We start from the raw sequence: 11482 nt of genomic DNA, 5'->3' as shown, positions 1-11482 counted from the left end.
ATAAAACCCAGCAGAAGGTTGAGGTCTCAGAGACCTGTGGGTTTGATGGTTGAGCCTGGGTTCTTGTGTTGTGACTAGCATCACATCACTTAGGGTCCCAAGTAGCAAAGTGTCGCTTCATGAAGCAGACATGGAATATTTGTCTTAGAAGTCTACAGGTAACAGAAGGAAGGTTGATATGTTCCCAAACTCCTCCAAGAGGAGGAGTGTCCAGCTACACTTCAGGAATGGGAGTCATTTTCTCCCCTTTCTCCCCGTTATCCGTTTCTGGAAAATGCCTTTTGTAATTAAATCATTATTTTCACCATTCATTAACAGAGCATACACATACTTAATCCTGTGTTCTCTCATAGTTCTTTTGCCTGTGAGTGAAACGAAATAGACTCCATACCTTCCCAAATCGAAAAGCTGATGGGCAGGTTCCCATCGGTTCATTTAGCACCCGCCTTTTGGATTCAGAATTCTGCCTAAGGAAGAGTTCACATTTCATGCCTCATATCCAAGTGCTGGCTTGAAGCTGTGAGGTGTTAATGGTATATAACACGAGGGATGTTTCTCCACTGTCTCCTCCATAAGAGGGGTTTGGTGAGGACAAGCTCAGTTCTCCAGTGTCTTCTAGAACTTCAGAGTACAAAAAAAATACAGACTTCTGGAACTCTATTGCTCAGTCAGTACAGTGCCACAGGCCCGGGGTCAGTTAGATAGGAAGGCACAAGTATTTTTAACCTGTGAGGGAACGAGTCCTTTGTGGATTTAAAACCAAGGTTTCTATCAGTTCTATAGCATGCAATCCATGACAGGTTAGGCAACACATAGGAATGTGCACAAATACATCTGTCTATACACACATGTGCATATTTATGTTGTGCACACACAACATAAATAGAACAGTTTATAGATGCATGATAGGTAAATATACCTAAATATAGAGCATATACACATGTCATAAGCAGCTTGATTTGCAGACAGAAAACAGATTTGGTGATTATTTCAAATGAAAACACGAAAGGAAAACAGGAGGGTAACAGGCAAGAGTAAGAAAGGAGGAAAGTTTCTTCCTTCATTTCAAGAAGGGTAGCTTTATCAAAACTAAAGCCCAAATGGTTTAGCTTTATTAAATAATTCGTTTTAATACATTTAACCACAAATGGGTCCTTACTCAACAAACCATGTCCAAGTGCTTGAATAAATATTATTTTATTAAATGTGCTAAGTGGATAAAATATAAATGTAGACAACAATTTTTTCTCTATTCCTTTAGCCAGTGTGCCAAAACAAACCAGCAGCTTTACATTAAAACCGACAGTGAAATTTGAGGATATTTATTTTTTTAAAGGTGGGTACTTTTAGAATATTTTTGGATCAATATCCCACAATGAAGGCTATTGGTGTTTTAATTTTGCATGTTTATTGTCCCACACAGTTTTGATCAGGATCTAAACACAGACAGGGCTAAGTTTTGTGTGATTCAATCTCCATATATAGGTAGGATCTTCTTGGATGAAATGGGCTTAGGTAGCTTCAATCCCATGAGAGCTATCCTATGGTTTAGTGACTGAGAAGATAGTGGGTATCAGCAATGGGGTCCTCCCCGTGGGCTGATGAATTCAGAGTCAGAGAAGTGAGGTCCAGAGTGAAAGTGGCTACTACCACAAGGTAAAACCCTGGGTAGAAAAGTCCCCACATAACATACAATAGGCTTTTTCCTTTTTCTCTTTTTGATATTTATTTAAAATTTATTTTAAAAATCTTTTTAAAATGTTCTACAAAAAAGGGATATTACATTCTTCAGCATTTGCTTTAACAGTTTCCTGGCTCCCTCGCTCATCTCCAGAAGGTCACCGCTGAGCTGTACAAGCCCGCCCTTCATTTAGAGGTCCTCTTGCATTCATATTTAACCTTCTTTCATTCACGGCCTTTATTAGCTCAGCTCCCAGAGCTTGTAGCACATTTTAAACAGCAACACTGGGAGGACGTAAATGCAGAATAATGTATCAGGACTCAAATTTGCATGGTCAAATGTCAAAAAAATTAGGTCTTCCCCAGAACCATGTCAAGAGAAATAACGTAAAGTGGGCCAACTCAACAGCGGGCACGCCATTATCAGTTAGCGCGTGCTGTCATCAGTGCCAACCAGCAGGAGCGGTGGTCATTAGCCAAGCTCTGCCAGGGAGCCTCAAATTCTCCCTTTTCCTACTTTTTCAAGATTTTTATTTTTCCCCATCATCTGACAGTATTTCACAGAAGTCCGCAATGCCATGCTGCCTCCCTGACAGGACAGCCAAGGGGTGGAGGACTGTGCTTGTGGGGGAGGGTCTCAGTGGTGGTTAAGCAAAATCCGTAAATGTCCACCATCAGCTGGAGGCTGCCGAGACTGCATACCTATCGGATAAATACTCATTAAGAGTAATCACTTTATTTCAGCTCTGTAATGACATTAACAAGCCTGGAATACAGGGAATTACACGAGTCAGAACAAATAATTGAATATTCCACTGTACGGGAACACAGCACTGGCCTGCTTTTATGTCAGGCTGACTCTGAAGCCAGCACAAGCGCGCAATTAGATAATAAGCTTAAGCAGCATTAAATTGGCTCCATTTGTGCCACCACTGAGAAAAAAAGGACCATTAATTGTTTAGCTCCAACCTGCTTGTAATTGTATGCGGCACAGGTACAGGAGGGACTGCCTTGGTTTTATTTAAATGAATGCACACCCAGGGTTTACACAAACCCAGCAAAATGAAGGACAAGGAGCATTTGAGGAGAAAGGTGTTTGTGCAGGCTGATTATAAACTTCTCTGTGCTCGAAAGAATAGCAGGCAGGTAAGAAGTCAGTTGAATGTTTTAAATGGCAGGTTTCCATGGTAATATGAAAAGGTGTTATCCATGTATGCATCTGTGTGACATAGGAGGAAACACACACACACACACACACACACACATACACACACACACATACACACACAGACACACACACATACACACACATACACACATACACACACACAGACACACACACATACACATACACACACAGACACACACACATAGACACACATACACACACATACACACACACATACACATACACACAGACACACACACACACATACACACACACACACACACACACACACACACCTTTCACCTTTCTTCAGTATTCCCACAGGACATTATTTTCTGTCAAGAATATAAAATTTCCCAAACATTATGAGATTATGTAAACATGCGCATGGCTATACGTACCCACTTCCTTCATGTTAAGCACTGTTTGTCGCAGAAAAATATATGCTAATAGGTTGATACTCAGAAAGATTGAATGGGTTTGAGTTCAGCTGTGCATGAGCTTTAAAACCTGGTGGGGGTACCATGCATCAGGTAACCCCCCTAAGTCTTCTGCAGCATCGGGTGCTGCAGTAGTGGACCTTTGGTGGCTACCCTGTGCCCATGAGAGTGGGACTTGGTCTAGGATTGCCTTGATTTCGAATTAACCTGATTATGAAGTGACAACAACTGTTAGGAATGCCTAAGAAAACTCTATATGCACGGACCACATCTATGTCCACAGGCATGAGTGCATTAGAGAAGACAAGAGGGGAGGTTTGGGGCCCTTGAGAGAGCAACTGAGGAGGTGTCCTTGGTTAGCCAGCTCTGATCATGACTCTCAGTCAATGCGGTTATTCAGAAGAACCCATCAAGGCTAGTACTTGATAGGCAAACACAATAATCATTTATAATCCTGACAGGTTACAGGTCTCCAAGGCAACCCTTCATATATGCAATAGGTTTGAAAATAAGAGAAAACAAATAAAGAAATCTCTATATTCTTGAGAAAATGTCTTTCCTCTCCCTAGTCCTACAACCAATCAAGGGCATTCTTTATCACCCCAACCTCACAGGACACAAAAGCCATTTAAAATCTACTTTTCTAAGTAGCTACCACCTTATTGCCTGTGTATAAATCACAAGGGGGGTCCCAAGTTATTATCCAATAAGGGCAAAGAGAAAGGAAAGTGAGTTCTGACTCCAAGACCCTTTAGAATATGCCAATAAATTTACGACTGAGCACCGAGACAGAACTTTACGTATTTATCATACCTGCCCTATGAAATACCATGGAAAATGTGCATCTCCTAACTTGCTTTCTATGAGGAAATGGTACCCAGCATGCCATGCTGCTCGTGACAGATGCCCAGCCCATCTTATGGAGACCCACAGAGAGGTCATATTTACTGAGGAAACTGAAGGGAAGATTAACAGCAGTGGCAGAAGTATTTTTCCCTCTCTCCCCTCCTTCATGTTCCCTCTGTAGCTCTTGTGAAACAGTTGCTGTGAGAGGCAGTTCCTCTGAAGGTTAAGCTCTGTGTTTCAGGAGTGACTCTAGTTGTACTGTGGCCAACAGTAATGCATTTATTAATATCTGTTGTACACCTATTTAAGCAATATGCACAGAGGATATTTGAAGCCTATCTTAAGCCAGTTTCCTTTTGTATTGACTTATCATGAAGCACACGTTCAGATAAAATGACTCTATATAAAGGGATAGTGTGGTATAAATTTGCATAAGGGAAATACTTGGTAGTCAGTTATAAACTGATAGTGTCAGCTTCATGGCAGATTCTGAGGTCCTCTGTGTAACTGGGAAAGCAACAGGACAGCATGGCCTTTAAGAACTTCACTTTCCACTGCATATCCAGACCCTCCTTTACATCCCTTACAGCAGCACTGTGGGTGTGTGCTACTCTCACTCACATACAAGGCATACGGCATCCTTTTGATATTATCATTTCAAACTTTATACACGTATCGATTAACAATGAGAATTATAAACAAGAATATATATTTATCCTGATTCAACTGTTATATAATGGAGGCCTGCAACATTACAAAATATCTCATTATATGTAAAACTGTGAATGTCTCCCAGTTAAGAAAAACATTAATTATTAAAAAAAATGTAGTAAGTAAACTTGAGCCAATGATTTGATTTCCATTTTTCTTTCTTTTCTGGCTTCTCTTTCTAACTAATCTGATTGACATGTGTCAATAATGTAGGATCTTTCTCAAAATCCTTTTAAAGACACTAAGAATCAAATTTGTTGGCTTCACACTGCCTTCGTTTTTACCTCAAAGAAAGTCTTTATTTTTTCTTCTTTTTGAAAGAATTATTTTAATGGATACCAGGTACTAGGTTATCAGATCATTATCCTTTTTCTCCTGTTTGTGTAATCGCTGGTAAGAAGTTCTGCATTTTTCTTGACTTGACATGTTTCTCTCCTCTAGCTACTTTTTGCTTGTCTTTTGGTCTACGGACTGTGACAGTTTTAAAAAATGCTCTCTAGTTTGCATCATTCTGCTGCTGTGCTCATCCATTTCTTTCTCTCAGGAAGTCTCTGATGGTGAACCCTTTGGCTTGACAGTCTGCCTGTAAATGCCCCACCCTGATCTCTGGGCCCACTTGAGCCATACAGTATGTAGCTTCTAAGAAAGAAACACAGTGCTTTCAAGTGGCTACCCTGCTCCTGAACAAATCTAGGCTCAGATGCTGGAACCAAAAGTTCTGGTAGTCTGTGTGGTCTTTATCCCACATGGAAGACTGAACAATTGCCCTTTGGCTCAAATGAAACTCAGAGGCTTCTGGTGCTGGGGGAGGGCTTCTTCTGGACCTGTAAGACATGGCTCAGCTTCCTTCCCACCCTCATTCTGACTCCTTCAATGCAGCTCTTTAATCAAGCACCCTCTCACAAATCCTTGTTTCAAAACCTGCTTCTGGGAAAGGAATTCCAAAGACAAGTATCAGTTTGATAACATCCTGTTTTATCAAATGTTCAAGTCTAAGACGTTTGTAATCTTATTATCCTATCTACGTATTTATTTGGCTTCTGAGAAGATACATGTGTGATTTACTCAACTCACTAATACTGAAGTAGAAGTCTCCAGGGGGCTCTTTTTTTCTACCTAATGTTATTCACTTTTTGAATGTATTTTAATTAAAATATAATTACATCATCTCCCCTGCCTCTTACTCCTTTTTCTAACTCCTCTCTCACCCTTCTGCCTCCCTCTCAAACCCATTGCCTCTTTTTACTTAATTATTACAGTTATATGCATATCTATAAAAATGAAATATACAAACACAGTCTAGTGAGTCCATTCAGTGTTGCCTCTATGTATTTGTTTAGGGGTGATCAGTGGGATAACCAAGTAGGGGGAGTCATCTTAGGGAAAAGCTGTCATTAATTGCTTCTGGTTCTTCTAGGGATGGAGGCGCACCATGAAAATTTCCCAATCTACATTATTGTTCAGGTTTTGTTTTGGCTACCATTTGTTAAGTTTAACGGGTGTAGCATCCTTGTAGAGTTTAGCAGACATTATCTGGCAGAAGACTTCCAGGTCCTCTGAATTTTATAATCATTGCCTCATGGTTTCCATAATGTTCCCTGGGCCTTAGGCATAAGGAGTTCACCATAGAACTTCTGTTCTCAGTATTGTGACAGCTGTGGACTTCAGCAATGATCTACATCTGGTACTAAATATGATTCTTTAATGAGGGATGAGAACTACGCATATGTATGGGTGTATGGGAAAGTATTTAGAATGCACTTAGAAGTTACACAGTATAAGTACTCCTTTAAGATTCATAACCTCAGAGACCCAACCGCCTGGTCAGGTGGGCACTCCTGAGGCTGCAGAGCGGAAGAGACCACCAACTCTGCTCACCCCTGCCCACATCCCTGGCCCAAGAGGAAACTGTATAAGGCCTCTGGGCTCCCGTGGGGGAGGGCCCAGGAGCTGCAGGACCCCTGCCTGAGACACCGCCGGAACCTGAAAGAAACAGACCTGATAAACGGTTCTCTGCACCCAAATCCCGTGGGAGGGAGAGCTAAACCTTCAGAGAGGCAGACAAGCCTGGGAAACCAGAAGAGACTGCTCCCTGCACACACAACTCGGACGCCAGAGGAAAAAGCCAAAGACCATCTGGAACCCTGGTGCACTGAAGCTCCCGGAAGGGGCGGCACAGGTCTTCCTGGTTGCTGCCGCTGCAGAGAGCCCGTGGGCAGCACCCCACGAGCGAACCTGAGCCTCGGTACCACAGGTAAGACCAAATTTTCTGCTGCAAGAAAGCTGCCTGGTGAGCTTGGGACACACGGAAGCAGAATTTCTCTAGGACCGGGCACATTCTGTGTTTACCGGAAGTCCCACACCCGCGGATCCCGGCCCGCAGCAGCTCTCTGCTCCCAGACCCTGTGAGAGAGAGACCCAACCGCCTGGACAGGTGGGCACTCCTGAGGCTGCAGAGCGGAAGAGACCACCAACTCTGCTCACCCCTGCCCACATCCCTGGCCCAAGAGGAAACTGTATAAGGCCTCTGGGCTCCCGTGGGGGAGGGCACAGGAGCTGCAGGACCCCTGCCTGAGACACCACCGGAACCTGAAAGAAACAGACCGGATAAACAGTTCTCTGCACCCAAATCCCGTGGGAGGGAGAGCTAAACCTTCAGAGAGGCAGACAAGCCTGGGAAACCAGAAGAGACTGCTCCCTGCACACACATCTCAGACGCCAGAGGAAAAAGCCAAAGACCATCTGGAACCCTGGTGCACTGAAGCTCCCGGAAGGGGCGGCACAGGTCTTCCTGGTTGCTGCCGCTGCAGAGAGCCCGTGGGCAGCACCCCACGAGCGAACTTGAGCCTCAGGACCACAGGTAAGACCACATTTTCTGTTGCAAGAAAGCTGCCTGGTGAACTCAAGACACAGGCCCACAGGAACAGCTGAAGACCTGTAGAGAGGAAAAACTACACGCCCGAAAGCAGAACACTCTGTCCCCATAACTGACTGAAAGAGAGGAAAACAGGTCTACAGCACTCCTGACACACAGGCTTATAGGACAGTCTAGCCACTGTCAGAAATAGCAGAACAAAGTAACACTAGAGATAATCTGATGGCGAGAGGCAAGCACAGGAACCCAAGCAACAGAAACCAAGACTACATGGCACCATCGGAGCCCAATTCTCCCATCAAAACAAACATGGAATATCCAAACACACCAGAAAAGCAAGATCTATTTTCAAAATCATATTTGATCATGATGCTGGAGGACTTCAAGAAAGACATGAAGAACTCCCTTAGAGAACAAGTAGAAGCCTACAGAGAGGAATCGCAAAAATGCTTGAAAGAATCGCAAAAATCCCTGAAAGAATTCCAGGAAAACATAAATAAACAAGTAGAAGCCCATAGAGAGGAGACACAAAAATCCCTGAAAGAATTCCAGGAAAACATAAATAAACAAGTAGAAGCCCATAGAGAGGAGACACAAAAATCCCTGAAAGAATTCCAGGAAAACATAAATAAACAAGTAGAAGCCCATAGAGAGGAGACACAAAAATCCCTGAAAGAATTCCAGGAAAACACAATCAAACAGTTGAAGGAATTAAAAATGGAAATAGAAGCTATCAAGAAAGAACACATGGAAACAACCCTGGATATAGAAAACCAAAAGAAGAGACAAGGAGCTGTAGATACAAGCTTCACCAACAGAATACAAGAGATGGAAGAGAGAATCTCAGGAGCAGAAGATTCCATAGAAATCATTGACTCAACTGTCAAAGATAATGTAAAGCAGAAAAAGCTACTGGTCCAAAACATACAGGAAATCCAGGACTCAATGAGAAGATCAAACCTAAGGATAATAGGTATAGAAGAGAGTGAAGACTCCCAGCTCAAAGGACCAGTAAATATCTTCAACAAAATCCTAGAAGAAAACTTCCCTAACCTAAAAAAAGAGATACCCATAGACATACAAGAAGCCTACAGAACTCCAAATAGATTGGACCAGAAAAGAAACACCTCCCGTCACATAATTGTCAAAACACCAAACGCACAAAATAAAGAAAGAATATTAAAAGCAATAAGGGAAAAAGGTCAAGTAACATATAAAGGCAGACCTATCAGAATCACACCAGACTTCTCGCCAGAAACTATGAAGGCCAGAAGATCCTGGACTGATGTCATACAGACCCTAAGAGAACACAAATGCCAGCCCAGGTTACTATATCCAGCAAAACTCTCAATTAACATAGATGGAGAAACCAAGATATTCCATGACAAAACCAAATTTACACAATATCTTTCTACAAATCCAGCACTACAAAGGATAATAAATGGTAAAGCCCAACATAAGGAGGCAAGCTATACCCTAGAAGAAGCAAGAAACTAATCATCTTGGCAACAAAACAAAGAGAATGAAAGCACACAAACATAACCTCACATCCAAATATGAATATAAAGGGAAGCAATAATCACTATTCCTTAATATCTCTCAATATCAATGGCCTCAACTCCCCAATAAAAAGACATAGATTAACAAACTGGATATGCAACGAGGACCCTGCATTCTGCTGCCTACAGGAAACACACCTCAGAGACAAAGACAGACACTACCTCAGAGTGAAAGGCTGGAAAACAACTTTCCAAGCAAATGGTCAGAAGAAGCAAGCTGGAGTAGCCATTCTAATATCAAATAAAATCAATTTCCAACTAAAAGTCATCAAAAAAGATAAGGAAGGACACTTCATATTCATCAAAGGAAAAATCCACCAAGATGAACTCTCAATCCTAAATATCTATGCCCCAAATACAAGGGCACCTACATATGTAAAAGAAACCTTACTAAAGCTCAAAACACACATTGCACCTCACACAATAATAGTGGGAGATTTCAACACCCCACTCTCATCAATGGACAGATCATGGAAACAGAAATTAAACAGTGATGTCGACAGACTAAGAGAAGTCATGAGCCAAATGGACTTAACGGATATTTATAGAACATTCTATCCTCAGCTCCACATGGTACTTTCTCCAAAATTGACCATATAATTGGTCAAAAAACGGGCCTCAACAGGTACAGAAAGATAGAAATAATCCCATGCGTGCTATCGGACCACCACGGCCTAAAACTGGTCTTCAATAACAATAAGGGAAGAATGCCCACATATACGTGGAAATTGAACAATGCTCTACTCAATGATAACCTGGTCAAGGAAGAAATAAAGAAAGAAATTAAAAACTTTTTAGAATTTAATGAAAATGAAGATACAACATACCCAAACTTATGGGACACAATGAAAGCTGTGCTAAGAGGAAAACTCATAGCGCTGAGTGCCTGCAGAAAGAAACAGGAAAGAGCATATGTCAGCAGCTTGACAGCACACCTAAAAGCTCTAGAACAAAAAAAAAGCAAATACACCCAGGAGGAGTAGAAGGCAGGAAATAATCAAACTCAGAGCTGAAATCAACCAAGTAGAAACAAAAAGGACCATAGAAAGAATCAACAGAACCAAAAGTTGGTTCTTTGAGAAAATCAACAAGATAGATAAACCCTTAGCCAGACTAACGAGAGGACACAGAGAGTGCGTCCAAATTAACAAAATCAGAAATGAAAAGGGAGACATAACTACAGATTCAGAGGAAATTCAAAAAATCATCAGATCTTACTATAAAAACCTATATTCAACAAAATTTGAAAATCTTCAGGAAATGGACAATTTCCTAGACAGATACCAGGTATCGAAGTTAAATCAGGAACAGATAAACCAGTTAAACAACCCCATAACTCCTAAGGAAATAGAAGCAGTCATTAAAGGTCTCCCAACCAAAAAGAGCCCAGGTCCAGACGGCTTTAGTGCAGAATTCTATCAAACCTTCATAGAAGACCTCATACCAATATTATCCAAACTATTCCACAAAATTGAAACAGATGGAGCACTACCGAATTCCTTCTACGAAGCCACAATTACTCTTATACCTAAACCACACAAAGACACAACAAAGAAAGAGAACTTCAGACCAATTTCCCTTATGAATATCGCCGCAAAAATACTCAATAAAATTTTGGCAAACCGAATTCAAGAGCACATCAAAACAATCATCCACCATGATCAAGTATGCTTCATCCCAGACATGCAGGGATGGTTTAATATACGGAAAACCATCAACGTGATCCATTATATAAACAAACTGAAAGAACAAAACCACATGATCATTTCATTAGATGCTGAGAAAGCATTTGACAAAATTCAACACCCCTTCATGATAAAAGTCCTGGAAAGAATAGGAATTCAAGGCCCATACCTAAACATAGTAAAAGCCATATACAGCAAACCAGTTGCTAACATTAAACTAAATGGAGAGAAACTTGAAGCAATCCCACTAAAATCAGAGACTAGACAAGGCTGCCCACTCTCACCCTACTTATTCAATATAGTTCTTGAAGTTCTAGCCAGAGCAATCAGACAACAAAAGGAGATCAAGGGGATACAGATCGGAAAAGAAGAGGTCAAAATATCACTATTTGCAGATGACATGATAGTATATTTAAGTGATCCCAAAAGTTCCACCAGAGAACTACTAAAGCTGATAAACAACTTCAGCAAAGTGGCTGGGTATAAAATTAACTCAAATAAATCAGTTGCCTTCCTCT

The 11482-nt window shown here is 41.5% G+C and overlaps 1 long non-coding RNA gene across 1 annotated transcript in view; it reads right to left on the bottom strand.

The window, feature by feature from the left end:
* Nucleotides 1-1700: 1700 nt before the first annotated feature.
* LOC108349508 (uncharacterized) overlaps nucleotides 1701-11482 on the bottom strand; it is a 32934-nt gene continuing 23152 nt past the window's right edge. The window contains exon 5 of the long non-coding RNA XR_015644933.1: nucleotides 1701-1965. This is a non-coding gene — a long non-coding RNA (uncharacterized LOC108349508). The remainder of the gene's footprint in view (nucleotides 1966-11482) is intronic.

This window comes from Rattus norvegicus, chromosome 1, assembly GCF_021556685.1.
Source record: "Rattus norvegicus strain SHRSP/BbbUtx chromosome 1, alternate assembly SHRSP_T2T, whole genome shotgun sequence".
Classification (NCBI taxonomy): Eukaryota; Metazoa; Chordata; class Mammalia; order Rodentia; family Muridae; genus Rattus; species Rattus norvegicus.
This window is presented reverse-complemented; position numbering and strand designations above follow the sequence as displayed.